Below are 11,144 nucleotides of genomic sequence, written 5' to 3' on the forward strand. Positions count from 1 at the left end.
TCTCCACACGTATCCCTCGCTTCTCGTAGAACACATCTATCCTAATGAGAAACTCACGTCCAAGTAAGTGATGTCAAAATTGGTTGGTGAATGTGATGATCGCGAAGAGTTCCCTTCGTGTCATTCAATACCTCTGCTGGGCCTTTGTCAACATTTTGCTTGCGAAGGCGATCAGTCGCTCGAGGTACTGCCCCGTGGAAGAGTCCCACTGACGTTGGGACAATGTCGCTCCTTTCCCATAATTAGATGCATCAGTGTCCAAAATATAGATGGCATTATCCTTTGGATAAGCCATTACCTTATCACTGGATAGGTGTTCTTTCAGTGTCCGAAATGTGGACTCACAGTTGTCATTCCATGTGTATTTCACCCCAGACTCGAGAAGGCGGTTGAGTGGGCGTGCTATGCTGGCAAAACCCTTAATGAACCTCCTATAATAGGAGCAGAGTCCCAAGAATGAACGAATGTCATTTGTATTGCGGGGGGGTTGGCCACTCAGCCACGCTCTTCACCTTGTCGGGGTTTGCCTTTACTCCTTCTGGTGTAACAACATGTCGGAGAAACAACACTTCCGACTGAAAAAGTGAGCACTTAGTAGGTTACAAATATGAATAATATAAGGATTAAAACACACCTCTTTGCCTGCCTTTAATCTGATGACAAATTAAAGCCCTCCAGGATTCCTAGCAGAGATCCCCACGTACAACCAACTCTACATTGTGGCTTCAAAACGTGTGTGTCTACAGTGACACAACATATACATGCACGGAGCTGTCGAAAATGCTCAATTTCATGCTGGCTGCACACTTCCCTCAGAAAATTTGTCCATGCACACGCGTTGTGACGACTCACGTTCGTGTGCTTCTGTATGAACTCCAGTGGTACATTTTTACACCACAGGTAGATGAGAAAGACCAAGTCTTTGAGTGGCACGTGACTCTGGGAGAAGTAACTTTCCCAGCGGACGGAGATCCGATTCCTACATTGCACGCATATCCACACGTATCCCTCGCTTCTCGTAGAACACATCTCCTTGATCCTCTTTCGTTGGCACCCAGAACTCGGTGACCCTCCCTCCACTTGCCCTGTGGGACTTCCTGTGGAAATACTTAGATTCATCTATTTCTACCACAATTGGATTTCCCACCTCGTTGAACCCCCCAAGCTGTCAAAAATGCTCAATTTCATGCTGGCTGCACACTTCCCTCAGAAAATTTGTCCATGCACACGCGTTGTGACGACTCACGTTCGTGTGCTTCTGTATGAACTCCAGTGGTACATTTTCACACCACAGGTAGATGAGAAAGACCAAGTCTGTGAGTGGCACGTGACTCTGGGAGAAGTAACTTTCCCAGCGGACGGAGATCCGATTCCTACATTGCACGCATCTCCACACGTATCCCTCGCTTCTCGTAGAACACATCTCCTTGATCCTCTTTCGATGGCACCCAGAACTCGGTGACCCTCCCTCCACTGGCCCCAATGGTCCTTCCTGTGGAAGTATTTGGAATCTTCAATTTCGACCGCAATGGGATTGCCTTCCTCGTCAAAATCCCTCAACTATCTGAAGTTTTCAATCTTGTGCTGGCTGCAAACTTCCCGAAGGAAATTGGTCCAAGCACATGCGGTGTGACGCCTCACGTTGATTTGCTTCTGTGAGATCATTTTCACACCAGAGGTAGATTAGGAAGATCAAGTTTTCAAAGGGCATGTGACTCCCGGCAAAGAAACTTCTTCGTCGGACAGAAAATCAATTCCTACACTGGAGACATCTCCACACGTATCCCTCGCTTCTCGAGAATGCATCTCCTCGATCCTCTTTAGATGGCACCCAGAACTCAGTGATAGTCCCTCCACTTGCCCCGGTGGTACTTCCAGTGGAAGTATTTGGACTTGTCGATTTCGACCGCAATGGGATCGCCCTTCTGGTCAAATACCTCAGCTGTCTGAAATGTTCGATCTCGTGCTGGCTGCAAACTTCCTGGAGGAAATTGGTCCAAGCACACGCAGTGTGATGCCCCACGTTGATGTGCTTCTGTATGAACATTTTCACACCAGAGGTGGATTTGGAAGATCAAGTTTTCAAGGGGCATATGACTCCTGGAGAAGAAACTTCTTCGTTAGACAGAAAATCAATTCCTACGCTGAAGACATCTCCACACATATCCCTCGCTTCTTTGAATACACACATTCAAACTGCATTCAATGTCAAACGCCTCACACGTCATGGCGTTGGAGACCAGGCCTGTTTTCGCCAGATAGTTGAGTGTTGACCTCTTATCTTGAAGCCTTGCCTGAATGGCTGGTATCTTGAGAATATCATCCGGCACCTCATTCAATGAAACACACTGGGAGAATTGTCATGAGGCCTTAGTCAGAGGTAGATTTGGAAGATCATGTTTTCGAGGGGCATGTGACTCCCGGCGAAGAAACTTCATTGTCTGACAGAAAATCAATTCCTACTTTGAAGACATCTCCACACATATCCCTCGCTTCTTTGAATACAGGCATTCAAACTGCATTCAATGTCACACGTCTCATATGTCATGGCGTTGGAGACCAGGCCTGTTTTCATCAGATAGGTGACCTTTGACCTCTTATCCTTAAGCCTTGCCTGAATAGCTGGTATTGTGAATATATCACCCAGCACCTCATTCAATGGAATACTTTGAAAGAACTGTCATGACACCTTAGTCATATCATGTTTTGGATGATAAAAATACACATTGCATAAAGCAGCATCAAATCTTCATTGACCATAAAAGGCACAGCATTTAGAAATGATTATGATACATTAATACCCCTAGTGAAGTAAGAACTAAGAGTTCCTTTTCAAAATGTTCTTGTACCATTTCCACCAACTTGCAGTGTGAAAGGCATACTCCTTTTTTCTCCGTATATGCATGGTGAAGATCAATCGATGTCCAAATGTGGGAGCGATCTGCTGTCATATCTTGTACAAGGTTTCGAAAGCAGGATCACATTCTTCTGTGTTCTTCGTTGCTGCGGCCGTTTGTACTGAACATGGATTCATCAATTTTTTTCCCTCCAGTCATGATATCTGGCATCAGCTGCATGTAGATTTCTGACAGCACCTTGTAAACGAATTTGAACTTCTGCTCACTTGTCAGATCTTTCCTGACACACCTGAAGTATAGCTTCTTTGAATGTTTTACCGTTTCCACGATCTGCTGTTCTACACAATCTAACCCGGCACCATCCGGATGTGTTACGAGGATCTGACAGCATGTGACATACATTACCACAAAAGACACAATTTTCCAAGAAACTGAATTTATTGTGGTGAGGTCTTCGGCTCTTGGGAGATGAAGCTTCACATTATTGACATACATTGTAAATCAGATGATTTCCGTTTCAAAATGAAGATTGATATGAAACTTTGACATGTAGGATGACACACAGTTGCGATGTCATGTAATAGTCAAATTCAGATTATTCTTGATTTGTTCCTATAGCACATCACCAAGTCCATCATCTCTCAATTTACTGCAGTCAATTATTTTCTGTATACGATCTTTGCCAGCTGAAGTCAAATTCTTACCAGATACACCACATTTGAAAAAGCACTCATTCATCCTGCCACTGGTGCCTAATGTCATGCCCTGTAAATCAATATAGTGTGGGAGCAAACAATAGCAAACTGAAAGGATGTTTCATGGCCCTCTAAATTATATTAAACTGCTCTCTCATTATTACCCACGCCGATGAAAATCGGCAGGGGGTTATGTAAAGGGTTCCGTATGTTTGTTTGTTTGTTTGTTTGTTTGTTTGTTTGTTTGTTTGTTTGTTTTTTGTTTGTTTGTTTGTTTGTTTGTTTGTTTGTGTACAAGATAACAAGAGAACGGGTAAACGGATTTGCACGAAATGTTCAGGGAATGTTTGGATAATGACAGGAAAGAATCGATTAGATTTTGGTGATAATCGGTTGACCCTTGCAAATTCTGTGTGACCTTGAAGTTTTGACCCCATGGTATAGTGACCATTCCGAAAATTTCCCGTTTCTCACTTTGCGATTTTCCGCTACCATACGAAGACATAAACTCCCCAACGATCCGACTTCGCTGCTCAAATGTTCGTAAGAATTCCGAAATTTACGTTTAGGCCTATTTGAGGGACTATGTCCTTCTAGATTTATGAAAGTTCGTTCTCCGTCATCACAAACTGGCACGTATTTTGATGATTTTTCAAATTAACATTGATTGTTTTTTTCGTTGGAGGAGCATTTTGCTCGGTCGCAGTCACACTGCACGATATGCGTGCTCAATGTCAATGCGTGTGCAAGGCCTCTGAAAATGCATCGCGCTCTACACTGTTGGTGCAAAATTGCACCGGGGACGTTGCGGCGCTCGTTGGTGGCCGAATACTGGTGCAGTAGACATTTGCATTCAACCCTTGCATTGAATAATTTCCGTAGACACTAATCATAGGGGTAATTGCCTAGGGGGTACGTAAATTTTGTTTTTCTTTTTTGCTTTTGTGGATACCATCAAAGATCGTACACTCATACGACCTTTGATATTTGATGATTTTTCAAATTAACATTGATTGTTTTTTTCGTTGGAGGAGCATTTTGCTCGGTCGTAGTCACACTGCACGATATGCGTGCTCAATGTCAATGCGTGTGCAAGGCCGCTGAAAATGCATCGCGCTCTACACTGTTGGTGCAAAATTGCACCGGGGACGTTGCGGCGCTCGTTGGTGGCCGAATACTGGTGCAGTAGACATTTGCATTCAACCCTTGCATTGAATAATTCCCGTAGACACTAATCATAGGGGTAATTGCCTAGGGGGTACGTAAATTTTGTTTTTCTTTTGCGCTTTTGTGGATACCATCAAAGATCGTACACTCATACGACCTTTGATATCATCACACTCTCGGCTTGCTATAATCAAAATATCCCGCAAGAAAACGGCGTATTTCTCGATTTTTAGCGCTTTTTCCGCGACCCGTCGCGTAGACAATACTCTTAAAACTGGACTTAATTCGCGCGCGCTTGGAAAAGTTCCGATTCTGCACTTTTGACGGTGGAATTTGGGATTTTCGATGGATTTTTGGAGGAGACTTAAGGACTTTCCTGTACGTGAATGAGTGTTAATACCGTATGTGTAATGATGTGATTTGCGTGTGATGTGACTGTAGAACCAAAGATCGACACTTCAGTGTACGATCTTTGGTAGAACTCACTGGCTGGTGATAAAGCACACTGGCAATTAAGTGGCCGAATTCTGGTAGATGACCGAATGCACATTATGTTTACCCCGACTTTGTACTTAGGCGTGGGTCTGCCGCCTTTGACGGCCCCTCTCTAGTTAATGATAAGATTCAATCTAAACAAAAAAGTTTGGTGTATTTACGGTACTGATCACGTTAAACTTACTTGCGCGTTACCCATGAATCGCGTCGGTATGTGTACTTATGCGTTGCGTTTCCTCGTACGCGTTCGGAACGCGTACTCGTAATACAGCGAAATATTCCTCTCCAATCCCTTTCAGTATTGTGAAATAGCGCCATCTCGTGGGCAACGTTTCATTATCTCTTCTTGTGTTCTCGCCCGTGCTCACACTGCAATGAAATTTTGTCCATCTTCGTGTAATGTGGACTGAAAGAGCATGTGATGTGGCCAAAAAGACGAAAACAAGTGTTATTTGTGATGTGTTCGGTGTGTTGTTGGCAATTGAATAATGAAAAGAGAATATGCTCAGGTGAATAGGTGAAATGATGTATTTTTCTTAGAGTGAACGTTTTTCGGAAACGTAGTTGATTCTTGGTCATTCTCGGGGTGGCAAGTTGACTCCACAGATATGGCGAGATATTTTCAAGTCTTCTCTATGAAAAGTCATATATAACAACCAAGTTATCTCTACCTTTCTGAAGTTTGAAGTTTTATTAGCAACAACATTTGAACATATACATTTTCAATTGTAATACAATTGTATTTACATACATATATGAAAAAAAGCTATCTATTACTCCTTTATAATAACATGATTAAATGATGACATTTGAGATTTAAATATGAGACATGTAGCGTAATTCTACAAAGTTGTTGTTGTTAACGAGGAAACCAAAAGTTAGCACAAGTGCCAGTCAAGATTGGTCACCTTGATCTTCATACTAAAAGCTAAACACAAAAGAAAAATTATGACATGGTTAGTTGAAATGGCTGTTAATATTTATACAATGTACATCATTCATTTTCTAACATAGAAAACTAATTATACTTGATACAGTACATAATATCTATTAGAGAAGGAAATCTGCAAGGCATTTACGAAATGTAGATCTTTTGCTTTGTTCACGCATTTCTCGTGGCAATGTGTTCCAAGGTTTTGGTCCTAAGTAAGAAATCGATAATTGTCCCTGTGTGGTTCTAAATTTTGGTAAGTACAACATTCTTTTTTCATTTGTTCTTGTCCTGTAAGTATGATGTGCAATGTGGCAATAGTCATACAGAGGGTGCGGAATAGTTCCATTGCAGAGATCATACATAAATAGTAAAACTGAGATCTTATGTAAACTAACAACATCTAGAAGTTTGAATCGTTGGAACAATGGTTCTGAATGTGTTCGTAAAGTCGAAAATTTTATAGCTCTCAGAGCCATTTTTTGAGAGATACGTATGCAATTTAAGTGAGATTTATACTGCCCCATACCTCAATACCATATAATATGTGTGGTTGTATAAAGGATTTATACAAAAGCACAAAAATGCGCTGCGGAACATACTGTCTTCATTTTAACAATACACCTACTTTCCTTTGAATGCATTTATTTACCAATTCAATGTGAAGTTTCCAAGTAAGATGACAATCAATCTGAGTTCGATGAAGGATGCAGCACTCACTTCATCAATGTCTGTGTCAGATAATTTTATTGCACCCCTCATCACAACTAACTGGCGTTTTCTTCTGATTACCATATAATTTGTTTTCTTTAAATTGATTGTAATTTTATTGGCATTACACCATGTTTGGACTTTGTGCAGGTTTTCATTTACTTCATTCACATCTATTTCTTTTTGGCGAGCAGCATACAACTGTAAGTATGAAAAATATTTGAATCGTCAGCAAACAATCTGAATTTAAAGAAAGAGCAAGAGCGTGGCAAATCATTTATAAATATCAAAAAGAGTGTAGAGGCCCCAAAACTGTCCACAAGTTATAGTCTTCGGTGTCGAGACCATTCCTCTATAAGATAGCAGCTGAGGTCTGTTGGACAGATAATCGACAAACCATTGAAGTGGAATTCCACGAATACCATAATGAGCCAGTTTACATAGAAGAATATCATGATTTATCGTATCAAAAGCCTTTTTATGCCTCAGCCACGAAGTGGTGCCGGAGGCATTTAAATTGTTTTCGGGTTGTCCGTCCGTCCGTCCGTCCGTCCGCTTTCGTTTACGCGATAACTTGACTAATATTTACTGGAATTTTACCAAACTTGGTCCAAGTATGAAGTATGATGGGGCAATTATTTGATTAGATTTTGGATGAAATTGGCTAAAGGTCAAAGGTCAAAGTCAAATCATGAAATTGTATCTGTTTATGCGATAACTCAAGACTGGATGGAGCAAATTTCACCAAACTTTGTTGGAGGATGATGTATGATGGGACAATTACTGGATTAGTTTTTCAGTGAAATCGGACAGAGGTCAAAGGTCAAAGATCAAGGTCAAATCCTAAAATTTATTGGTTTACATGATAACTCAAAACTGGATGAAGCAGCTTTCACCAAACTTGGTCCAAGGATGATGTATGATGGGACAATTAGTTGAGTAGATTTTAGTGACTTTGGCAAGAGGTCAAAGGTCAAAAGGTCAAGGTCAAATGCTACAAATGTTGCAATTTCCCGCATATCTATGCAATGCCCAAAGGTATTTTCTTGAAACTTGGTGTGGACATGTACTACTGCGTAAAGATTCTCCAGAGAGAGTTTCATGTCATAAGGTCAAAGGTCAAAAGGTCAAAGGTTAGGTGAAAATGTTGCAATATCACTTTTCTCGCAAATGGTTCAATGTGTCTTCATGGAACTTGGTACATACGCATGTACTGTCTGGCAGGGATTATCTAGGGAATTTAGGGGTCATGGGTCAATAGTCAGGGGTCAAAGGTCAAGGTCAACTCCTCAAAATTTTACTATTTCCCTCATATACTAGTATATGCACATTCCACACTTCCGACAAACCAATAATATCAAAATTTGAACTTAAACTACATTCATACAAGTTTTTTACCTCATCAACATTTTTATTTAAAGAACGAATATTAACATGTGTTACTGAAAAAGATTTTGCCATATGTCCCTGTAAAACATTATCAATATTATTAGGAGTTAGACGGTGTGATTTAACATTCAGATTACTTTCGTGGTCAATGGGAGGGTTATCAACCATGTTAACATATTATGTGTATTCTTAGTATAATACAGTGTTAATGTGCTTTCTTAGGCAAGAACATGAAGTTTGAAATCACCGTAATCAACATCGTTGATTCCAATGTCAAACAAGTCATCAGGGTTGCGTAAGATCTTTTGTTCACCATTATGCAGTTTGCAGATGATGTTCCCTGATTTGGTTTTCGTTTTCATCACACTCTGTGAATCCTTGGCCTTGGCAAGCACAGCTAACCGCATTGGGGTGAGGTCCTCGTTGATGAACAGACCTTTGTACTGGTCTCTCCCCTTTAACTTGAACCGTGCATCATACAGCTCATCCCTTCTCCTCCTAGCCACAAACCTGACGATGGCCTGTCGAGGTTTGCTGTCGGTTCTCTGTTTTCCAACCCGATTGCACATGGAGATGTCATCGGGTTTGATGTCGACACCAACTTCTTTGGCTATGTTGCATACTTTTTGGATGAGAGCCTCACCTGTCTCCTCCTCATTCTCAGGGAGGCCGTTCACACGCAGGTTTTCCCTCCTCATCTCCTGCTGGATCTCGTCTTGTTTGAATTGCGTACGAAGGAGGTATGGGTTTATACGATCTCCGTCACACTCGCCATGCAGGCATCTTTTACAGCCTGCACAATAGCAGGTACTGCAGCTTTAACCACTGCTTGGACAGCAGTAGCAACAATTGTGGACATGTCACCCTGGCCAGCTCTTGCCCCCATCTGGCTGACACCTTCCAGCTGGTCTAGTATACCGTCCAAGTAGAATGAACACCCCATTCCCCTCTGGTTTGGGCCCTGCTTTATCCTCCATGCCCTTCATTTTTTTGACTGCAGTGTCTATTCCCCCGTGGGCAATAACATTCTCCTTGGCCACGTTGATATGTGACGGAATGCGAGCACGCTGTGGAGTGAGGAATTTGCCTGGATTCTTCCCCTGTTTTGGACAACCCATACTGTAGGCAATGTAGAGCACTTGTAGCTATTAAATATGGAACTTCTCCAGATATGAAGAGGCATCTGAACCTGGAAAGGAATCCAAGAGGTGAAGTTCTTTCTCTGTTGTGTTGGCTGCCAGAAGAACCCAGTGGCTCCGGTTCACATTCACTGGAACAAATATCCAACTGAATTTAGATAGATTGGTCTAGCACCAGCTGTGCCGGAGATCTGGGAGTCTCACTTTCAACTAGTTTCTAATGTTTCTGTGTTTTTTTCCATTCCGTGAATGAATTTATGTAGATCTAGTCTCTAAATTTAGCATCATTTGCTCACAAAATAATAATACGACTAGAAATTCAATAAGCGACTATCGCGCGTGAGAGAAGCAAGTTGTTGTGTTAATGGATTGTTATGCAATTAAATATTGACAAAATAATGACGAATATTATCTAAAGAAGAGTGAAGTTGGTAAACTCTTCCTGTGATAGGTCCTGTATTTGAAGGAGACAATGTCTAAAATTTGACATTGGTCCGACTTTCACACAACAATTTCATCAACTGCGAATCAAATAATTGCAGTCTTATGCTGGTAGAGGGAATACGTTATATTTTCAGAATGCATACAACCGCGTTAAATCACAAAAACGTAATAAATAAACACGGGGCGCTGACTTGTTCATTTTTGCCTGTCGGTGCTGAATTTCTTTAGCTTGAGTTTCATTTTTATGGCATGTTTGTTCTTCATGTTGATGTTTCTTTCATTCCTTTGGGGTTGATGATTTTTTTTTTCTGTTTGAAGTGACCTATTTACGTTGTAGTTTTAATTTCTATCGTTCCGGATGCTACAGAGCGTCTGGAACACATTGGAACTCTGGGACATGCGACGTAGTGGAATTTCCGATGCGCGTACCGGAATTTGAATACGGTGCATCGCGGTACGAGTGCATTCTTCTTCACCACAGCCAGTTTCAGACAGAATGTACGCATCTTAACACGTAACGCTTTTTCACAGTCCATTTATTCTCTGATGTGTTCAAAATTTTTTTCAAATCTCAGTAACCATTTTTATGCTGAGATTTAATATGCCGAACTAACACTTTTGCCATGAAAAAAAATCCTGCAAATTTTTATTTTGTGCATTTCTTTACCGTTATGATACTAAATTCTTAAGACATTTAAAAACACTTTGACAGTAAACCACTGACTTGTGTTCTCTACCTTTCTTGCATGGTATATCTATAGGCCTACTGCTGAAGTCGAGAAGTGTGCACTGTCAGACATGACCCTTCACTTCCAAAATGTATGAATATGTTTCAGTCCATATCCATGTACAAGATGTATATTACGATGTTGCTGGAAGAGAAGAATTTGTGATTACTTCGTTATTGCAACAAAAAAAAAAAATAAAAGGAATAATCTGACTATATCATGGAGTTTGTTCTTTTTACAGGGAATAAATCGAAGTGATAACATTATATCATAAATATGTTCAGTTTTGGGAAATAAAATAAAATAAATCATAACCCTCTTTCTTTTGCATCTTTCCAGCGTAGTGGTCTCCATTTTCATCCAACATATCTACTACTTTCACGGAACCCTTATTTTTTATCTGAGAATGAAATACCGATTTGTTTCCAAACAGAATATCCCTGTTGTTCCACAGAATTTGATTTGCAATATCTTCCTTGGTCAGCTGATTCCAAGTTTTTAAAACATAAAAGTGTACCAATGGGGAATATCAATTTTCAATCAGTATCCACATTGCAATGGAAAAAGTCACGTATTGAGAAGCCCGA

This window comes from Diadema antillarum, unplaced genomic scaffold (assembly GCF_040938485.1).
Source record: "Diadema antillarum isolate AM-2024a unplaced genomic scaffold, OU_Dant_1.0 seq00000717_RagTag, whole genome shotgun sequence".
Classification (NCBI taxonomy): Eukaryota; Metazoa; Echinodermata; class Echinoidea; order Diadematoida; family Diadematidae; genus Diadema; species Diadema antillarum.